This window comes from Equus caballus, chromosome 11 (assembly GCF_041296265.1).
Source record: "Equus caballus isolate H_3958 breed thoroughbred chromosome 11, TB-T2T, whole genome shotgun sequence".
Classification (NCBI taxonomy): domain Eukaryota; kingdom Metazoa; phylum Chordata; class Mammalia; order Perissodactyla; family Equidae; genus Equus; species Equus caballus.
In genome coordinates this window covers 42882724-42903411 of record NC_091694.1, presented here as the reverse complement: position 1 = coordinate 42903411, position 20688 = coordinate 42882724, and the positions used below count along the sequence as shown (strand labels likewise).

The 20688-nt window shown below is 41.4% G+C and overlaps 1 protein-coding gene across 8 annotated transcripts in view; it reads left to right on the top strand.

The window, feature by feature from the left end:
* Positions 1–20688, top strand: part of FAM222B (family with sequence similarity 222 member B) — a 68077-nt gene that overhangs the window by 18550 nt on the left and 28839 nt on the right. For 2 of the 8 annotated variants that reach the window (XM_070227727.1, XM_070227730.1), the window contains exon 2: positions 12090–12230. The exons of 4 other annotated variants lie outside the window; for them this stretch is intronic. The gene's annotated coding sequence lies outside the window, so the exon portion shown is untranslated. Of the gene's footprint in view, positions 1–7800; positions 8101–12089; positions 12231–20688 lie in introns of those variants that run through there. 2 more of the 8 variants (XM_070227728.1, XM_005597627.4) reach the window with 2 other exon arrangements.

Genomic DNA, 20688 nt, shown 5'->3' with positions numbered 1-20688 from the left:
TGCTTATCCAAGATGGTATTTGGTTAAAATGTTTGCCTTGGTTATTTAAGCAATGGTAAGCTGCTTTTGTCTCGCTCCTTCCAAAGATGCATAGAAAAGCTCCTTCTGTCTGAAGTAAAGTGTTAGTTCTGTGTTGGTTATAATTTGCTTTTTCTGGCTGGCAGAGCCTTCTTTTTGTTTTCTGTCTTCTGACAGATTATAGGATTGTGGGGAAACAGCGTCCAGGGCTTTTTCAGGAACTGTGCCATTTTATCTACAGGAGAAGCCATTGGCTTTGGCACTAGAAGAGAACTGGCTCTGCATTTAAAGATGCCAAATCATGCTTGATTCACAAGTTTGCTGTCTCATTTTGTGTATGTGTGTGAAACTTTTTCAGGATGTTGGCTTTTAGTTTTTCTTCCATGTGCTACCCCATCAGTATGAGAAGTTAACAACTTGTCCCTTCTCTGCAGTTCCCCACCCACAACACACACAATCCAAACATCCCAAACCATAGCAAAACATGCAACAGTCATTTTGAAGATTAGGAAAAAATATACCACATGAATGTTTCCATTGCCCTTATGGTGAGTTTGAGTTTTAATTCTGGTTTATCAGTTAGTCTTAGTCTTTCCTATGTTGGCTTGAATTATTTAGGTGTGGAAATGATTGGCCAACCAAGATGTCTGTTGACAGAGGCTTTTTCAAAGGTGTCAGTGAAAGCTAATTGTCAGAATGCTGTATTTCCTAACTTGGGAAACCCTGATTTCAAATGCAGCATTTTATTATCATGTAAGCAGCCTTAACTCCAGTTGTATCTGTTACCTTCATGCTTTTTAAACTATGTAAAATTGATTTTGAAACCTAGCCAACTAAATATTTTAGCAAGTCTTCCACACCCCTTAATGCTTCTACTTTTTATAGACAGCACTTTAGAGATACCTTCTAGGCATAGGTTATTTCCATTTAGATTAAGGTGGGGAGGTTGTGAATAACCGAATAAGCCAGGTTGCATAAGCTGGTTTGTGTAGTGTGAATTATTTTATGGACAGTCTTTTCCTCCCTCTGCCGGAAATGCTTCTTCTTCTGTCCTCTCCCAAACCCACAGTCTTGCGAAAGTTGGGGTTTTGTTCTTATGTGCATTCTTGCTTGTAGTTTGCCTTTTTTTTTTTTAACTGGTGTGTCTCCCCCTCAGTAGACTAAGCACTTTAAAAACAGGGACTGTAGCTTATTCATCTCTTTGTCTCTGGGATCTAATAGAGTTCCTGATATATAGGAATACAATAAATACATGGTGACGTTAGTGAATGAATGCATAAATTTAATTCCCAAAGATACAGTGAATGGATTTTATACTTCCCTCTAGCGTCTGAAAGAGAGAGTGCAGCCAGTTAAAAAAAAAACTTAAAGAATACCTTGCTACATTGAAATAATAATTCAAGGCATTGCCTTTTTTTTTTAATGTTCACACTTATTTTCTCAGACCTGCTGTTCTCTTTAAGTCTAGTGAATAATAAGGTTTCTTGTCGACGTCTGTGTTCTGTCTCAAGAATGTTTGAATTCTGTAAAATGTCATGCAGTAGGTCTTCATGGGGAAAATACCTTTTTATAGTGTTCAGCTTCTGTTCAGGATAGAGGATTGTTATTGTTTTGTCTTTGTTATTCAGTTCTACTGAAAACTGTTTATTTTGATTGGAGTAAATTTAGTGTCAAAGGCACCATCTTTGTTTTTTTGCTTGTTATAAATGTCATTTGGGAAAGTTGTGAAATAGAGTACTCAAGAAATATTGAAGTGCAAACAGTGATCAGACTGGATGGATGTTACATGAACTAGTTTTCAGTCCAGCTCATTGATCCTTTCTTTCCATTTCTGAGAGATGATGTGTTTGTTTTAATATCTTTTACTGACTGTAAAAGACATTTTCAACATAGAAAGTTTAAAAATGATTAAAAAATTAATCTAATTACTCGGCTAATCTATTTAAATTACAAAATTAATGCATGTTTTTTATTTTTTGAAAGATCGAATAAAACATATAAAAAAAATTCTCTCTTTCACTCCACCCTACCCCTCTTATCCTCCTCTCAGTGGTAACTGTTGTTGATTGGTGTATATACTTCCAGATATTTTCTTGGACCTATAGATGGATATAATATATCATGTGCTTAAAAATTTGGTGTGATTATTTTATAATACAATCTGAAACTTGATATTTTTAAACTTTTTGAGGTAAAATAGTACATGTAGAAAAGTGCATATGGGGCCAGCCCCATGGTGGAGTGGTTAAGTTCACGCACTCGGCTTTGGCGGCCCAGGATTTCACTGCTTTGGATCCTGGGCCCGGACATGGCACCGCTCCTGGGGCCATGCTGAGGCGGCATCCCACATGCCACAACTAGAAGGACGCACAACTAAAAATATACAACTATATACCAGGGGGCTTTGGGGAGAAAAAGGAAAAATAAAATCTTAAAAAAACAAGAAAAAAAAAAAAGTGCGTATAAGTGTACAGCTCAATGAATTTTCACAAATTGAACATACCTATGTAACTAGTTCCCAGATCAAGAAACATGACTAGCCCTCTTTTTTCTTTTTTAAAGATTGGCACCTGAGCTAACATGTGTTGCCAATCTTTTTTTTTTCTTCTTCTTCTTCCCAAAGCCCCTCAGCACATAGTTGTATATTCTAGTTGTGAGTGCCTCTGGTGGTGGTGTGTGGGATACTGTCTCAACATGACCTGATGAGTGGTGCCATGTTTGCACCCAGGATCCGAACTGGCGAAACCTTGGGCTGCTGAAATGCAATGTGTGAACTTAACCACTCTACCGGGGGCCGGCCCCAATTGCCCTCTTGAAGCCCCTCCTCTCAATTTGTCCATATTGTTGAAGCAGACAATGGGTAAGTACTTAAGTCAGTAGTGACAGAGTTATAACTTGGTTGTTTGTTCTATCTTGAAAATGAATGAAGAATTATAAATGATTTCAGCTTTGGTGGCTGTTATGAGAACTTGGGTCATTTAAGTGATTTGAACCGTTCTTTTGCTATAAAGTTTACTGGTCTAAATGTTTATTGAGGGCTTTACCATGTATGCCTTACTGTGCAAAATTGGGAAGGGAGAAGATACAAAGGCAAATATAAGCTCTCAGTTACAATCTAAATTGGGAAGACAAATCACGTATTAGACAACAGAGCAATTAAGTACTAAATTGTGTAGTAATTCAGAAAAGGGATCATTGCTGACAGCATCAAAGAAGGCTCCACAAGGGAGGTGGAATTTGAGCTGGGCCTTGAAGAATGGGTAGAGTTTAAATGGAATGATTGTAACAGCACGAGTCGTGGCAAGAAAGTAGAAATGGATGAACATGATACACAGACAGTGAGCAAGCAGATCAGTCTGTCTGGTGTGGGGAAAACATCCTGAGGAAAGGTAGGGAGTAAGTTTGATAAGATAGGATAGAGCCAGATTATGGAACATATAACAGCCATAGAGTGGAAACTTGGCTGGCTGACATAGACGCCAGAGAGCCATGATATAGCTTAGTGGATAGGAGTATTAGATTTGGAGCCAGGGAGACTTAAGTTCTGATATTGACTTTTCCATTTACCGGCTACGTGACCTAGAGCAGATGGTTCAGCCTCTCTGGATCTCAGTTTCTACATCTGTGAAAATGGGGGAAACACCTATTTCATAGGTTTATGATGATGATATAATATATGTAATAATTATTTTATATACAGTTCTTGACACACGGCCTTGCATCTAGTAAATGTGCAGTAAATTGAACTGTTTCTGTAGTTCTTAAGAAGAGCAGATGGATGAAAGCAGTGGTATGTGGAATGAGGGAGACTAGGAAGAAGGTATAGTTATCCCTGCAGACATAGTAAGGGTCTCTGTTAGGGTAGTGGTAATAAGATAGAAAGAGTACACTGGAGGGACATGAAAAGAAATTGGACTTGAATTCCTCTTTAGGAGGAAATGTTTTGGGCTTCCCCTGTGATCTTTATTAAAACAGTTGTAATTATTCTGTGGATTCTTGGACTATATAGATACTTTTGGCAAGATGAATTTGACGTTTTAATTTTAGTTAAAGTATTTGAAACTCTCTGAGAGTTCCTTGTTTATATTTTAGAAGAGGGTATTAGTTTTGTCTGAATTAACCAATTGTCAAGAACATTCGTACTAATAATGGCGAGACTGGTATGTTTGTTTTTCTTGGCAGATTAATTGGTGCACGAGTGATCTTGGAAGGATTTAAGTTTTAGTTTCTATTTAATCCTTAAAGACAGAAATATTGCCTTTATCAAGAAGGCTAGAATCTGAAGGAATGTACTGACATGGAAGTTTTCCTCAGACATCAAGAGTATCTTCTAGGGGCGAGCCTGGTGGCCCAGTGGTTAAGTTCACACATTCTGCTTCGGCAGCCCAGGGTTTGCTGTTTTGGATCCTGGATGTGGACCTGCGGACCGGTGCACCGCTTGTCAAGCCATGCTGTGGCAGTTGTCCCACATAATAAAGTAGAGGAAGATGGGCATGGATGTTAGCTCAGGGCCAGTCTTCCTCAGCAAAAAGAGGAGGAGTGGCAGCAGATGTTGGCTGAGGGCTAATCTTCCTCAAAAAAAAAAAACCAGAGTACCTTTTAGGTCAGCTATTTTAAATGGTGACTTCCTGAAGTATGTAGTTATTTTAATATGGAAAATGCCAGAGTTGCTAAATGATGTGGAGAAGAGTTATTACTTTTGTGCTCTTGAGAATTTTTGTTTTAGGTCAAAAGATGGGGAGAGACTGGACTCACCTGCTAGGTAATCTGGTGCTTTTGTGGACAGAATTTAAAATAAAAAATGTTCACATTTGGTTCTTTTCATATGGAACCTAATAAAAACTAACCCATGAGACACCAATTAAGTTCTTCTATAAATCTGTTAAAGCCAGAGTCTTTTAATGTGGGTTAGAAAAATGAGCTGGCTTTAAAATGGGTATGTCGTATAGCTCCTTTTCCATCTTCCAAGAAGACTGAGGTTGTATATATGAAGTGCTTTGAGCTCCACAAAAGAAAAGTGCAAAGGCTTCCTGCATCCAATTCGTGTGTGTGTGTGTGTGTATATGTGTGTGTGTGTACTTCACACCAACAAGCAGTTCTTGGACACCACCAGGGTGTCTGAGAATTCAACACAGTTCTGGCAGTATCAACCTGGAGATAGAATCAGATTCCACAGTAAAGGATTTAGTCCCACCAAACCTTCAGACTCCACTTCAGGCGCCAGTCACAAGCCCAAGTTGTTACCTGTGCTTCTGACCAACTAACTAAATCAGAGGTTCCCAAGAACCCCCTCCTCAGGTTTGATTAGTTTGCTAGAACGACTCACAGAGCAAGAAAACCTGGGGCTGGCCCCTGGCCGAGTGGTTAAGTTCGCACTCCGCTTCGGTGGCCCAAGGTTTCGCTGGTTCAGATCTTGGGCGAGGACATGGCACCGCTCATCAGGCCATGCTGACGTGGCATCCTACATGCCACAACTAGAAGGACCCACAACTAAAAATACACAACTATGTACTGGGGGGCTTTGGGAGAAAAAGGAAAAATAAAAAATCTTAAAAAAAAAAACCTGTTTACTCCCTAGATTACTGACTTACTACAAAGGATATGACTCAATAGCTGGATGAAGAGATATGTAGGGCAAGGTCTCAAACAAAGGAGCTTCTGCCCTCGTGGAGTTTGGGGCCCGGTGGCACTTGGATATGTGTTATGGTCCCCTAGTGTGGAAGCTCTCCGGAAAACAGAGCCAGAGAGCTGACTTTTTGGGTTTTTATGGAGGCTTCATTACGTAGTCACGATTACCTACGTCTTGGGCTGTTTGCAGTTGATTCAACCTCAAGCTCCTCTCCCCTCCCCTGAAATCAGGGGTGAGACTGAAAGTTCCAACACTCGGATCACATGGCTGGTTCTTCTGGCAACCAGCCCCCACTCTTGGGTGGGGGTCCAAAAGCCACCTTCATTAACATAAACCAGACACCCATTTCACTTTTCTGGCCTTCAGGTGTTTTCAGGAACTGAGGATGAGACCAAATAATAAACAAAAAATGCTAGCATTGCTCTTATCACTTCAGCAAATTCCAAGGATTTTGGGAGCTATGAGCCAGAAACTATGGATTAAGACCAAATATATCTGAGGAATATATTTTGGTCATCTGAATAACCAAATATATATATTTCTTTTTTTTTTTTTTTTGAGGAAGATTAGCCCTGAGCTAACTGCTGCCAATCCTCCTGTTTTTGCTGAGGAAGACTGGTCCTGAGCTAACATCCATGCCCATCTTCCTCTACTTTATATGTGGGATGCCTGCTACAGCATGGCTTGCCAAGCGGTGCCACGTCTGCACCCAGGATCCAAACCAGATAACCCCGGGTGGCCCAAGTGGAACGCGTGTACTTTAACTGCTGCGCCACCAGGCCAGCCCCAAATATATATATTTCTTGTAAATCACAATATCTCAAAAAAGCTACTTAAATTTAAAGTTTTTGGGTTTTTTTAAAGATTTTATTTCTTTTTCCTTTTTCTCCCAAAGCCTCCCGGTACCTAGTTGTGTATTTTTAGTTATGGTTCCTTCTAGTTGTGACATGTGGGACGCCGCCTCAGCATGGCTTGACAAGCGGTGCCGTGTCCGTGCCCAGGATTCCAACCGGCAAAACCCTGGGCGGCTGAAGCAGTGCGCGCGAACTTAACCATTCGGCCACGGGCCGGCCCCTAAAGTATTTTGTTGTTTATTAAACACTGTAGTAGTACTTGGGGGAACTAAGTGGAAATAGTAGAGTGTGATGTAGATACTTAACATTAGTGGCAAGAACTCTGTGGGCAAAAATGACAATAAAGGTAATAGCTTGCCGTCCCCGATCCCCATTTTATTTTTCTTAAATGAGCCCCATGTACTGCTCCACTACTACGCCTAAGAAAATATCTTACAATCTTTAGCGTATTCCATCCCAGCAGTTTTATGCCCTTAATGTTGGCATTAGTGATTGAAGTGTTGATGCAACCTGCCAATTATGCGGAGCCCTGGCAGTTGCTGAGTTTTTCCTAATATTAGGTATATGACTTGAACAAAACTTAGGATTTGCTTCCTGATTGTACTGAAACCTGCTAAGGGAGTGGTTATCTGGGTTTAATTGCATGTAGATGTCTTGTATCTGAGCTGAATTGGAGCCAACTCTGTTTCTTGGGCTTTTTTTTGCAGATCATTTGATATCTTCCCTCTTCTACCCCATCAACTTCCAGACACATACCTTCCCAGTAAGCGGCCCCACCCCCATCCCGTAATTTGTGCGTCACGGGAAGCAGGAATTTCAGACAGGGTGGCTTAATGTGTGCAGCTGACCTAATATGCAAACCTAAATCTATGCATGGTTATGAGGGAGTGCAGTAGATTAGTCTGACACAAGAAGGGTGAGGCAGAGAGGCCGGGGGAGCATCTTTTTACTGTTGGGTGTCTCCCGGTGGCTATTGCTGTGTAAGTCTGAGGCACTCTGGTAGGTACCGCCTCGATGGGGGTCGGTCGCTCTTAGTATCCAGGCAGAGAATGGGCAGGGGAGCGGGAGAAGTGGCGCGGCATCACCTGGCCCAGCTGCGGGATGCTTGGCTCCCGGCTTTGGGGTGAGACCCAGGAGAGATGAGGGCAGCTCTAACAAAGAGGAGCCGCGCTGGCGCCGGGACCGCGGGTATCTGGCCTATCCCTGGCGGCTGACCTCCCAGTGGGCCTCCCTAGTTGGCTGCGTGGCGAGTCGCTCTGCTGGCTTTCTGGCTCACCATTGGCTGTGCGGACGGGAGGGGGCTCGCGGAGGGCCGGGATGGAGTTGAGGGGGCGGGGCTGACTTCCGGCGGCGAAGCCGAGCGAGAGGCAGCCGGCTGGGGGAGGGGGTGTCGGCGCACCGCGGAGTGCTGCGCTCGAAGAGCCTGGCACCCGGAGCAGCCGCCTCCCCCTCCCCCTGCCGAGACCGCTAGAAGCCCCTTCTCATCCATCCTCCCGGGGCCGGGGCGAAGAGGGCTGAGCTGCCCCAGGCGGGCGGGGCGGAGCCCGGAGCCCCACCGAGCGCTGCGGACCGAACCTCCCCTCCTTTCCAGGGCTCGAGGTGTGTGTGTGCTTTTTCTAACGCAACCCCGACTTCAGCTGACTTAACCTTGTGAGGAAAGGGGAAATGGAATGGGAAGTAAGAGCTCCACATCCCATCAGTCTATTTTGATTTTTAAGTTCTACCTCTTATTTTTCTTTCCCTGCCTTCATCTCGCCCCTGCAGTAGGGTAAGGAGATTCAGGACTCTTATCTTTTTTTACTGATGTGTTGATGTCGGTCGCGTAGTAAAATGAACAGAGAAGAAAAGAGGAGCCCTTTCTTGTGTGACATCTGATGCAGTAACCTGCAAAAAAAAAAAAAAAAAAAGGGAAAGAAACGAAAAAGCAAAAGAAAAAAAAGGCAGACTAGGAGTGGGTTTTTGAAACTGTACTGCGTCCGTGCCCACTAAGGCTTCTTCACCGTTTTCCTACTTTGGACTACCTTAATCAGCAAAAACAATCTGAAAAGGAACGAGGTACTAGTAGAAAGAGGGTGCAGCCCCCGTTAAATGGTGGTTAAAGGAAATCCTGATAGTTGTTAGCGATTAACTCTGCTCAAGTCTCTTCACGAGTACATTGTCACCGGCTTTGTGTAGTACTCAGCCCTGTTGGAGAAACCTAGCTAGAGCGAGAAAACTTAACCTTGCCATTAACTGAAACTTAAAGATCTTATCTGTTTCTCCATTGATATATTTCTTATATCCATAGGTTCTCAGAGGGATTAGTTTTTGTCTTCAGAAACCAGAGCCAAACTTTTAAAAAATTCAGATGAATTTTAATTCGTTTATTTTTTAGAGCCCCCTCCCAAACTTTATGAATTTGGGTGGTTGTAACATTGCAATTTAAATTATATTTATCTCTTTTGAGTTCCTTTGCTTCTACAACTTGTGGATCCTTTCTGAAGGACACAGAGCTCATCTTCAGCCAAAACTGGGAACGTCTTTATAGGTTTTTAATTGAGAGGAAAGTTATCAGTTGAAAATAGAAGAGCCAAAATTTATGATGTTGGAAACAAAGGGTGTGTGGGTGTCTGTCTGTGTTGAGTTCATGGTAAACTTGATTTAACTGGGCATTTTCAACCAAAGTGTTTGGATCAGATTTATCTTAATGTTGAGTATTAAAGAGCTAGAATGCCTAAAGAGATGAATGTCAATTTTTTAGCAGTACTTTGGTAAATATTAATTGAAATGATTGAGAGTTCATTCTTGTTAGTCCAGATTCACTTACCAGAAATTGTTCTAATTGGAGTTCAGTTTTGAGAACAGAATTGATATTCTGGAGCTGTCTTACAGTTTTAGCTGGGTTAGTTTTTTTTCTTTGCATTGATTTATTGGATCTCTAACCAATAAGGAGGAGTTTGGGGTGAAAGCAAGTATTATAAAGAATAGGGATGATGGGATAGGAAAGCATCTCAGTTGTGGAAACTTACTAGGGATGAGGGAATTTAGTATACTTTTCTTTAATCTCAAGTAGCCTTAGTATAGCACTTTGCAAAAAAGTAGATTCACGGTGAACCTCTGTTGAATTTTGGGTTTTTAGTTTATTACCCATTTATCCTTTAAGACTCCATGAATCATGTTTGAATTAAAGGCAAAGAGGATCCCCCAGATGTCATCTTACCTAACTTGTTACTGAGAATAAACTGTTAAAAATCACTGATTGAAGCTTTGACAGCTAGCTAGTGTATGAAACAAGTGCACTTTGATGTCTGAGCTATAGCAAGCTGAGGAAGTGACAGAAAGCACTTGGAGGCCATAGTAAAGCACAGACCACTTCAGTTTGCTTCTCCCGAGAAACAGGTTGCCCTGCTATTTGATATCCTGGGTGGGTTTTTTGGTTGCTGTTTACCCATGGGTGAGTAGTTAACACAGCTTTATAAAGTTATATTACACTTTTCTTGCTTCATTTTTTAATATTTCTATTTTCTTGACTGATTTATGTAATCAGTGTTTTGCAAGGTGCAGTGATTTCCCCAAAGAATTGTCCCCAGGAGACAAAAGGCTATGTATAGAACTAATCATAAGTGTATCTACAGTGATCTCCGCATAGTCATTTAAAGGGGGTGGAAATCTTCAAATTTGGTCCTCTGCAAGGAAACAATTATATGAAGCCATGGCTTCACCACAATCTCTTAGCTTGAGGGGACATGGTGCTGCTGAGGTTAAAGTAACTGATTTAATTTTCTCTAGCAATCTGTTTTTATCCATCCTGCTTATTTTTGTGAGTCACAGTTTAGAATGTGTTAAGCAAAAGGGCACTCTGTTCTCTCTAAAGGGAGACTGAAGCCCAATCCTCCCTTCACAACTAAAGTATAAAATGATCCCCTTGAGAAGGTGAAGGGAAAGATTGGACCCTTGGCATTGTTCGAGTCTCATAATAATCAGCTTTAGTGCTGTAAGGTTTGGAATTGGAAAAGCTTGCTCAAGGTGAGAAATACTAGAGGCAAAAAGACCTCGGAATGCTGCTATGTGAGAGACTTATTTAGAAACAGTGAATGTATTCATATGGAGATGTGGCTGGTAGTGGTTTTTAGCTATTCAGCTTTGTCAGGTGTCTGAGACAATATTTTGCGTTTGTTTAAGCACAACCCTCTCCCCCAGGGGTTAACTTGAGAGCTGAATTTTGTGACGAAGTTGTTTGCTGTAAGTCTGAATCCAGAGGGTAGAGGACTTGGTGGAGTCTTATCTGTTTACAGCTCAGATAAGGAGGTGGAATTGATTGGTGGTGAGTTACTGAACTCTTCCTAATGAATGGTTGCTAGGCAAAGTGCATCTCAATCAGTTTAATCCTCAATAGTTTACAGGTCTGCTCTTGAAGGCCAGAACTGCCTTTCTAATGGTACTGCCCTTTAAGAATCCTTGTTGGAAGTGTATATATGTTGCTCAGTGGCTCAGGAAAAAAAAAAAGACTAAAATGATGTAGGGCTCTCACTTCATCCATCTAAGATAACTTAGCTGTTGGTAACCCGGATCAGCGTTGTCATTAACTTCCTCCTGGATCAAGTGGTGGGTGGGGCTGCTCTCCCATATTAAGATACCACCATGTTTGATTATCTTTGGTTTTGTAACTAGTAAGGCAGTGAACTAACACATTCATTTTGGAAACAGGCCAGCGATAACACTGCCCTTGGGCCTGGATGAATGGAAAAATAGGACAGAGTAAACAATTGAGGGCATAAATAATGAATCTTCCAACTGAGCCCTGGGAGAGTGAAAGAGATTATCCTCAGAGCTGTTCAGTCTGGCAGTGAAAGGGGAAGAGTCCACTGAATTAATTACCCCAACTGTGTTTGATACAGCACTTATTATGGGATTGTTAGAGCCATTCAAAAGAGTTGCCTTTTAGATATAAACTTTTAACCCATCTTTTTGTTTGTTTGTTTGTTTTTTAAACCAAACACTCAAATTACTCATTTATTTTTTAGAGTCCAGGCCCCCGCCTCCACTTTGTTATGTATGTTAGCAGTCTGTGATACTGGACAGTCCTTTTGTTTGGCCACATCTTAGAATTTTGTATAATGAGAGATTTCATTATCTGTAAATATATGTGGTAATAGAATAGAAAAATAGAAAGCCTGAGCCTGGTGTAAAGGAATTCTTTGGTACTTTGAGTATATATTATACTTTGAAATTAAATGTGGGATTGTAGGGTGTAATTATATCACAACTCACAAAAGGTTAAGACAAGAGTTTCTTCAGCCCAAGAACGATTTCCCGTATTAACTTAAATATTTTTACTTTTGGATTAGTTTTTATCCAGTGAATTAAACAAACAGTCTCTTAGTGGTCTCAGCATTTCTCAGAGGTTGGGAAAACGAATACCCTCAGAGTGTCTCAATAACTTAGACAGTGATTTAGCTAAACCCAGAGCCAAGGTCTCTGAATTCTTCACATCTCTGAATTTCTAATGTATTTAACTCTGTTCTCCAAGAACTCCTTTCAGGATCTCTCTATATGAAATTATTTGAAGTTTTCCTGTCTCTACCCTGACGCTGTTTTTATTTCTTTAGTCATGAAGGAAATCCAAAGACCAAGATGTCGTTTTCAATCAAGAGAAGGAGGAAGATTAAAGATGAGGTGTTGGAGGAATAAAAGGTGTAAAGGAATGGCCAAATTGAAGTTTTATTATATTTGGTGCTGATGGATCCCAGGTAGGGAGCCTTGGCTGATTAGATCAAATTCAGTCATGGACTGAGTTTGTTACATTTCAGCCTAGCTGAAAGGGCGGAGGGCATCTTTATCAACATATGGACGGAACTCTAGTTAAGGCTTCGTTCTTGATCAGAGAATACAGTCAGCTCCTGATTATTCATGCAGAAAGGCAAACAGGCAAAGTATAGACAGGTAAAATCCAAAGATATTTCCATGGCCACGTCTTTAAGTAATAGCTTTAATTTTGTCTATCTTTTAACTGGGATTTCCTAGCTGAACAAACTGATGAGAGATTTTGTTTTTTTCCTCTGGTCATTCAAGAGACCGGTAGGCAAGATACCTACGAGCTTGGATTACACTTAGTTTCTTTTCTTTTTTTTTTTTTTTTTTAAGATTTTTTATTTTTCCTCTTTCTTCCAAAGCCCCCTAGTACATAGTTGTGTATTTTTAGTTGTGGATCCTTCTAGTTGTGCCATGTGGAATGCCGCCTCAACATGGCTTGATGAGCGGTGCCATGTCCTTGCCCAGGATCCGAACCAGCGAAACCCCGGGCCGCCAAAGCAGAGTGTGCGAACTTAACCACTGAGCCACCGGGCCGGCCCTACATTTAGTTTCTTAATCATCAAAAGTATTATGTAATTCAGTACTGAACCTAGAAAAGTTCGGCTCAGTTTAGTATCCTCGCGACAGTTTATTTAATAATTTAAGACTTAACCCTTGTTACCTAATTACACTGAGGTCCTATGGAATTGAGATCTTCCAAGTAAATCACAGATAAACTGGCTCTTCATAGTAGCATATCTTCTTTGTTGGTGTCTTCTGGCCCCTCACTATATGTAAAACATTCACCGTGTGTGGCCTAGCTGTAGATAGCCAAGCCAAAGAACTGTTACCAAAGCAAACCCCTCTTCCAACACTGGGCTGTATGTGCTCTAATGATGAGAGCCCTTGGCTGAAATGAAATCCATTTAAAAGTCAGGTTGTGATTAAAGAAGTGCTGTAAGTTATAAATTCAAAGCTGAGGATTTCTTTAAGTGCTGTTTGGTGGGAAAGTGTTACCGGTTTCTCCCTTTTTTTAGTGGAAGATCAACTGAATATTACAGCAAATTTAAAAAAGCAGATTTAAAAGACCAATGACTAAATCTTTGCACTCAACAAAGTGGTTTTAAGGATCAGTTGCTGATTGAGTGAAAATCAGATCTTATGCCACTTGCAGAATTGAAATGATTTGGACAACATCCTGTTGCTTCAGAGGAGAAGCATAAGCATTATTAGTCATAACTTAAATTTCTTCTTTCCTTCCAAAAGCTAAAGTGCTTCTACCATTGACATTTCATTTATCACTTACTATGTAAAGGATAGGACTTAATCTACTTTAAAAGGAAAGGGGTATCAGGACTATGGGAAGTTAAAGGCAGCTCATCCTAGGTCACAGTACATCAGTGGAAAATTCACATTTCCTGGGTTCCTGAATGGGCCTTCTGTATTACCCAGCTCCTCAGCTGGAAGTGGTTTTCCTATTGTGAAGACATTAATTTTGTAGCTGTGAAGGTACTGGTTTGACTTCTGCTTATCTTATTCTCCCAGACCTCTTTCATTCTACAGGAAGTGGGACCAGTGGATTAATGAAGAATCCATATCTTGGTTTTTAACCTGTCCTGCCAGGTGTTACTGTGCATTCACTGAAGTGCTTTACAAAGGATTTTAGTACTTAGGCTTCATTGAGTCCCTGTGACGTATGGTGCCATTGGATTGTGATACTGTGTTAGAACATTTCCCCAGAGAGACAAAAGGAACCTTTCCTTTGAAGAAATGTCCTTTGCCTATTTCCATAGTCCCTACCAAAATTAAGTTGGAACACATTGCTTTTTCAGCAAGCTGTATTTTTATTTTTGCCTCTTCTCTAAGCTGAACAAATGTCCCAACTGAAATATGTTGTTATTATTCGTACTATCTGTTGAGGAGATTGTTCCTTAGTGCACCTGGACATGAGAGGCTGATGCCTCTTCAGCCTGCACATCAATTTTGTAGCTCTCTAAAATTCTGTTTCTACCAACTCCTTCCACCTCTCATCTGTCTGCATCTGCTCAGCTCTCAGCTCCCCACAACTAGTTAAAGTATCATTGCTCCACCAGGGAAATGCTAGTCAATATCAAAGGTAGAGTTGCATCCAACAGCAATCTTTGTATGTGTGCAGGCTTGCCGTTACTTTGTTGTATTATTGCTTGAAGAGTATTTCTACATTAGAGAAACAAGATTTCACTCTTCAAAACAAGTTGATAAATTGCTTTTTATTAAATTTGCATGTGCTTAAGAGTAAACATGAAATGAGAGGGGCAAAAAAACTGTGTTAATTGTAATTTAAATGCTTTAAAAAAACCTCTTGCATAATTAAAAGCTGTACCCCATCCAATACTCCTCATCTCCTTAAACTGCTCTATTTTTTCATAGTGTTTATCACCTTCTAAGAATTTATGTAACTTACCTATTCATTAAGTTTGTCTGACCCTCTCATTTTACCCTATGTAAAAATGGAAGCACCATGAAGGCAGGAGTTTTTGTCTGTTTTGTTCATTGCTGAGTCCCTAGCTCTTGGAGCAATGCCTTGCTACATAGTAGATGCTCAGTAATAGTGGTGTGAATTAATTAGAGAGGTACCCTTTTATAGATATCTGGGGATTATAATTGGAGTGTATGGGAAGAGATTATTGTCTCCTGGAGCTAGTACTAAATTAGGGATGAGGTTACTTAACTAATTTAAGGGAAAGAATATTTATGTGAAAAAAACAAGGAATTGGGATTAATTAGCCTAGATTAGAGAAATGACATTTTATGGTATACAAATATGAGGGAACATTATATAAAGATAGATGACTAGCTCTTAGTCACCTTGAAGAGGACAGAGAAATAGGCTGAAGCTCCTGAACAATGAAAATAAGACATGCAGAATAATTTCCTGGTTTTGAGAATACACAGTAGAACAGGTGACCAAAGAGGAATGGATTCTCAGAATGAATTTTCAACTCAGGCACCTTTTTTTTTTTTGAGGAAGATTAGCCCTGAGCTAACATCTGCTGCCAATCCTCCTCTTTTTGCTGAGGAAGACTGGCCCTGAGCTAACATCTGTGCCCGTCTTCCTCTACTTTATATGTGGGATGCCTACCACAGCATGGCTTGCCAAGCAGTGCCATGTCTGCACCCGGGATCCAAACTGGTGAACCCCGGGCCGCCGAAGCAGAATGTGTGCACTTAACCGCTGCGCCACCAGAAAACTGCTTTTACGTCTCCTTGGAAGGGGATTACTTTTTTAAAAGATTGGCACTTGAGCTAACAACTGTTGCCAATTTTTTTTTTTTGGCGTTTTCTCCCCAAGTCCCCCCAGTGCATAGTTGTATATTTTTTTAAGTTGTGGGTCCTTCTAGTTGTGGCATGTGGGATGCTGCCTCAGTATTGCTTGATGAGCAGTACCGTGTCTGCCCAGGATCCGAACCGGCGAAACCCTGGGCCGCCGAAGCAGAGTGTGGGAACTTAACCAGTGGGCCATGGGGCTGGCCCCCTCTGGTACCATTTTGAAGGCAGTAGTAAGAATGGTAAGAGCACAGAGCCAGAGGCTTCAAAGCTTGGTTGTAGTCTAGGCACCTACTAGCTTTTCCTGGTTTCTTTATCTGTGAAAACGGAACTAAGGCCCCATAGGGCACTTGAGAAAATCCAGTGAGAGAATCAGTGTGAAAGCACTTTGAAAATTGTGAAGCTCTACAAGTGTAAGCAGTTGTTAATGACTTTACAAAACCACCTTTGTAAGTTGTTTAGAGTTATGGGATCTGGAAGTTGGATTTAGTGGTCTCTAGTCCAGATTCTTAGCTATGAAAATAGACTGCATCATTCTTAAAGAATGGTCATTGCTTTTACTTGAGCGTTTCTAGCGCTGTGCCACCCGAACAAGCTCAGATCATTGTTTGTGTTCACCTAAAATTGCCTTTCTTCAGACTTTAATTTATTAACCTGTTTTTGATCTCTGAAGCTCAGAGAGAAAGCTACTCCCTCCTTTGTGTGACAGCTCTCTTATGACACCCTTAGTTGAGATCATCTCTCACCTCGAAATCACTGTAGCCACTTAACTGACTTCTGCCATCTCCTGTTTGTCTTTCACACTTCCGGAAGATTTATTTAAAATAGACCTCAGATCATGTTACTCTCCTAAAACCCTGTCCCTGTTTCCCCACGGCTTGTAGGATAAAGTCTGACATTAACTAATAATAGTCACAACTACCATCATTGAGCCTAGGCACTGTACTAAGCACTTCGTAAAAATAATCTCATTTAGGGGGCCAGCCTGGTGGCGCAGTGGTTAAGTTTGCACGTTCCTCTTCGGCGGCCGGGGGTCACCAGTTCGGATGCTGGATGTGGACATGGCACCGCTTGGCAAGCCATGCTGTGGTAGGCATCCCACATATAAAGTGGAGGAAGATGGGCACAGATGTTAGCTCAGGGCCAGTCTTCCTCAGCAAAAAGAGGAGGATTGGCAGCAGATGTTATCTCAGGGCTAATCTTCCTCCAAAAAAAAAAAAATCTCATTTAATCATCACAATTATTCTAGAAGATGTTGGGGCTACTTTTATGCTGATTTAATGGTAAGAACATGAGCTGTAACTCCAACCCAACCCAGCTTTATTCTTTTTTTTTTTCTTTTAGATTGGCACCTGAGCTAACAACTGTTGCCAATCTTTTTTTTTTCCTGCTTTTTCTCTCCGAATCCCCCCAGTACGTAGTTGTATATTTTAGCTGTGGGTCCGTCTAGTTATGGCATGTGGGACATTGCCTCAGCATGGCCTGACAAATGGTGCCATGTCCGCGCCCAGGATCCGAACCAGCAAAACCCTGGGCCACCAAAGCGGAGCGCGTAAACTTAACCACTCAGCCACTGGGCCGGCCCCCCAACCCAGCTTTATTCTGAGTCTGCTATTCTGTCTCTCTGGTGTGAAGTGTAAGGCTCTTCATAATTTAGCACATCAGGCTCATCTCCAGGTTTAGCACATACACCCAGCACCCTACTCTCCACACCAGACCACTTGTTCCCCAAACATGCCATTTAGTTTTACAATTGCATACCTTTCGTTATGCTAGTTTTCTCTGCTTCGAGTGGCCTACCCTTCTCAATCTGGTCAATTCTTTCTTGGCCTTCAGTGACCCCTATTGTTGTTCACCTTCTTTCTCATTGTTTCCTGGGTGTATTTGTTTCATTATTTGGGTTTTCAAACAACTTTATTCACATTTCTCATCAGGCATTTAATCTGTCACATTTGTATTCCCAATCAGTACTACCACAGCGCCTGGTGCATCATAGGTGCTCAGTGAACGAATGAATGAATGATGTCCCTAGGCACCTTCTCTTTTTCAGGTTAAACTCATTTCCCCTTACTAGCCATATTACAGTTTCTAGAGCCCTCTTTATTTTTTACGTCCTGGCTGAGCTATTCCTAGGCTTTTCCATATTTCACATCAGAAAGTGTTGTCTTTTAATGACTATAGAAAGTGAACTGCAACCTTCTAAAATAACTTTTACCAAAAAGTGTATCAAATGGGCAGATGGTCCAGCTGCTTCTTTGGGAAATGTTCTGATTGCATTAATTTCTAGCCACCTCCTTGCCAGAATAGAGCCCAAAACACCTTAGCAAAAATAAGCAGGGGCCGGCCCGGTGGTGCAGTGGTTAATTTCGCACATTCCACTTCTCGGTGGCCCGGGGTTCACCAGTTTCAATCCCGGGTGCGGACATGGCACCACTTGGCAAGACATGCTGTGGTAGGCATCCCACATATAAAGTAGAGGAAGATGGGCATGAATGTTAGCTCAGGGCCTGTCTTCCTCAGCAAAAAGAGGAGGATTGGCAAGAGTTAGCTCAGGGCCAATCTTCCTAAAAAAACAAACAAACAAACAGAGGTAGCACTTTGGACCTGCTTTTCTCTTTTACCTTCTGCCACCGCAGCAGGGTACCTGCTGCCTGTCCACTTACAGGTCACTGTTGATATAAAGACGACTGTTTTCCCCTTCTGTAAAAGAGAGTGGTTTCCCAACACTCCACAATACTCTTAGGAGCTTAGTCTCTTGGACAGTAGACACAGTTGAAAAGCAGGGTCTGATATCAAATTCCAGGGAAAAGGGCACAGTTCTTGTGCAGAAGTGAAGGCAAATGAGTCAGTCAGCAGGAATCTATCAACTCCAAAGTCCATTCAGAAGTGATTTAATTTTTGCTATTGAAGCAGATCAACAATGCCATTTGGCTGTCTAAAAATGAGATTACCCAGGATTCTCTTACAAGAAGATAAATTATTAGTGTAATAGTAGCTCCTGGCCTTCCATAATATCTCTTCTTAGTACTACATGCTAGTGGCACAGGGTACAGGTAATGCATAGTGCTAGTGTGTGGAGATCAGGCCGCCGTGCCTTACTGAGGGTGTACAGGGGAAAGTGAACAATTCTCAGCAACCCTCAGCCTTAGGGCTTGGTTATTGTTAAAATTCATCTTTATCAAAGGAAGCACTGGTTAAGGATTTTTCTCCTGGCCCAACATGCTGGGCATTAGCTGGAATTGCTGAGTGATTTGCAGTGGGGAAACCATGAGAGCAATTTCTTGTTTGTCCACAAATTATCATTAGCAGTTTCATTTGCAGATTGAAGGAGCAGGAGGAGTGGGCTCCTTGCCAGTTGCAGCATCCGTCCGATTAGGGCATTAGTTCAATTATGCCCAATTAACTTTTATTGCAGATAGTGGTGATAATTACTCGCAAGTCAGTTTTTTGGCTGTGGTTATCCCAGGGCTGAAGGATGAACTTGATGGATTTTAATAACCAGAAGGACGCATTTCACTCCCTCCCCCCACTGTAGTTACTTCTTTCTCCAGACCTCTTTTAGACAGGAGGTCAAGGCATTGTAAAAATCCATCTCACAATTAAAACATCTTGTCCTTCGTTTGAAGAGCTGTGTAGGATCATATTTTAAAAGAATCTATTAGGAGCAGCCTTAATGGCTTTTTATATTCTGAGATCATACCCTTGAGTTCATTGCTACTTATCATAGGAGAATAGACTGGGATGAAACTAAATGTCATTCACAGCAATATGTGCTTATTGTAAGATTATAGTAATTGGCAAGGTGCAGTTTAGTCTTCTCTTTGCCTTTGAAATTCTCTTCAAATTGCAAAAGAAAACTTTTGTTTCAGGCACTTTTCAAATCAGTAGGACACTGAGGACACATTTCTTTAGCTCTGTAGGAATTTTAGTGTGTTATTTTAATAGAAAGTTGCATGATATCCCTGGAAACAATGCTTACTAGGTGGAGAAAGAGGGACAGAAAGAGTAAATAGTTTGTCTTTCTCAGAAGATGACTACATCCCTTAGCTGCTTCCCTTCAGACTTTTCAATATTGTTGTTTGATGGTTACCCTGAAAAGTAAATGGGCTTGTATGCTAAATCTTACCCCTTAACAGGCAAAAGACTGAAGTTGATTCCTGCTATGGCTGTTCCTAGATCTCCAGGTGACTTGCTCCTGCTTTCGTTTCAGATGTTATTGTTCACCTTAGTGTTCTTTGTTGCTAGGCTCTCTTCTGAAGGGCGGATCAGTTCTCTTTAGATATCTTCATGGATGTGACTGCATAAAAATTTTGTTGAGGGGCCGGCCCTGTGGCTTAGTGGTTAAGTTCGTGCGCCCCCCTTCAGTGGCCCAGGGTTTCACTGGTTTGAGTCCTGGGCACGGACATGGCACCACTCATCAAGCCATGCTGAGGCAGCGTCCCACATGCCACAACTAGAAGCAGCCACAACTAGAAATATACAGCTATGTACCGGGGGGCTTTGGGGAGAAAAAGGAAAAATAAAATCTTTAAAAAAAATTTTTTTTGTTGAGAATAAATTGCCAAGGAGTATGGCAGTGCATTTTAAGAGCCTGTTTTTGTGAGTTTGTTTAAAGTAAAGGAATAAAGTTCATGGCTGCTTGGAGAAGGGCCATAATACAGTTGTTCCTCTTCCAAAACTTCCCTGATCACACTAACTAGGAAAGAAGAGGAAAAGGTGAGTGATAAACATCATCCTTGTACTAATTCAAAGCTCTCACCTGGTTGTTACTGAAAACTTTTCTGCTGTAGAATAGCCAAGACCCTGACTGCCAGCTGCTGTTGGTGTGAAAGTGGAGAAGCAAGTTATAGTCGGTACTTTTCAGGAAATCTGGAGATAAAGCTTATCATGTTATTTGAAACTTTTGTGTAGTGGGAGGAAAGAGGATCAAAACTCGGTTACACTTTAGAAGATATAACAAGGGTTTCCTTTGGAGCATAGGGGAGTTTGCATGGCACTTTGCAGAGGTTCAGGATGTGTGTTTAGAAAGAAGGACCTTGAAAAGCTCTTATTAAAACGTGAACAGCTTAGTGGAGATGTTAGTGAATGTCAGGCCTGAAGAAAGGAGGG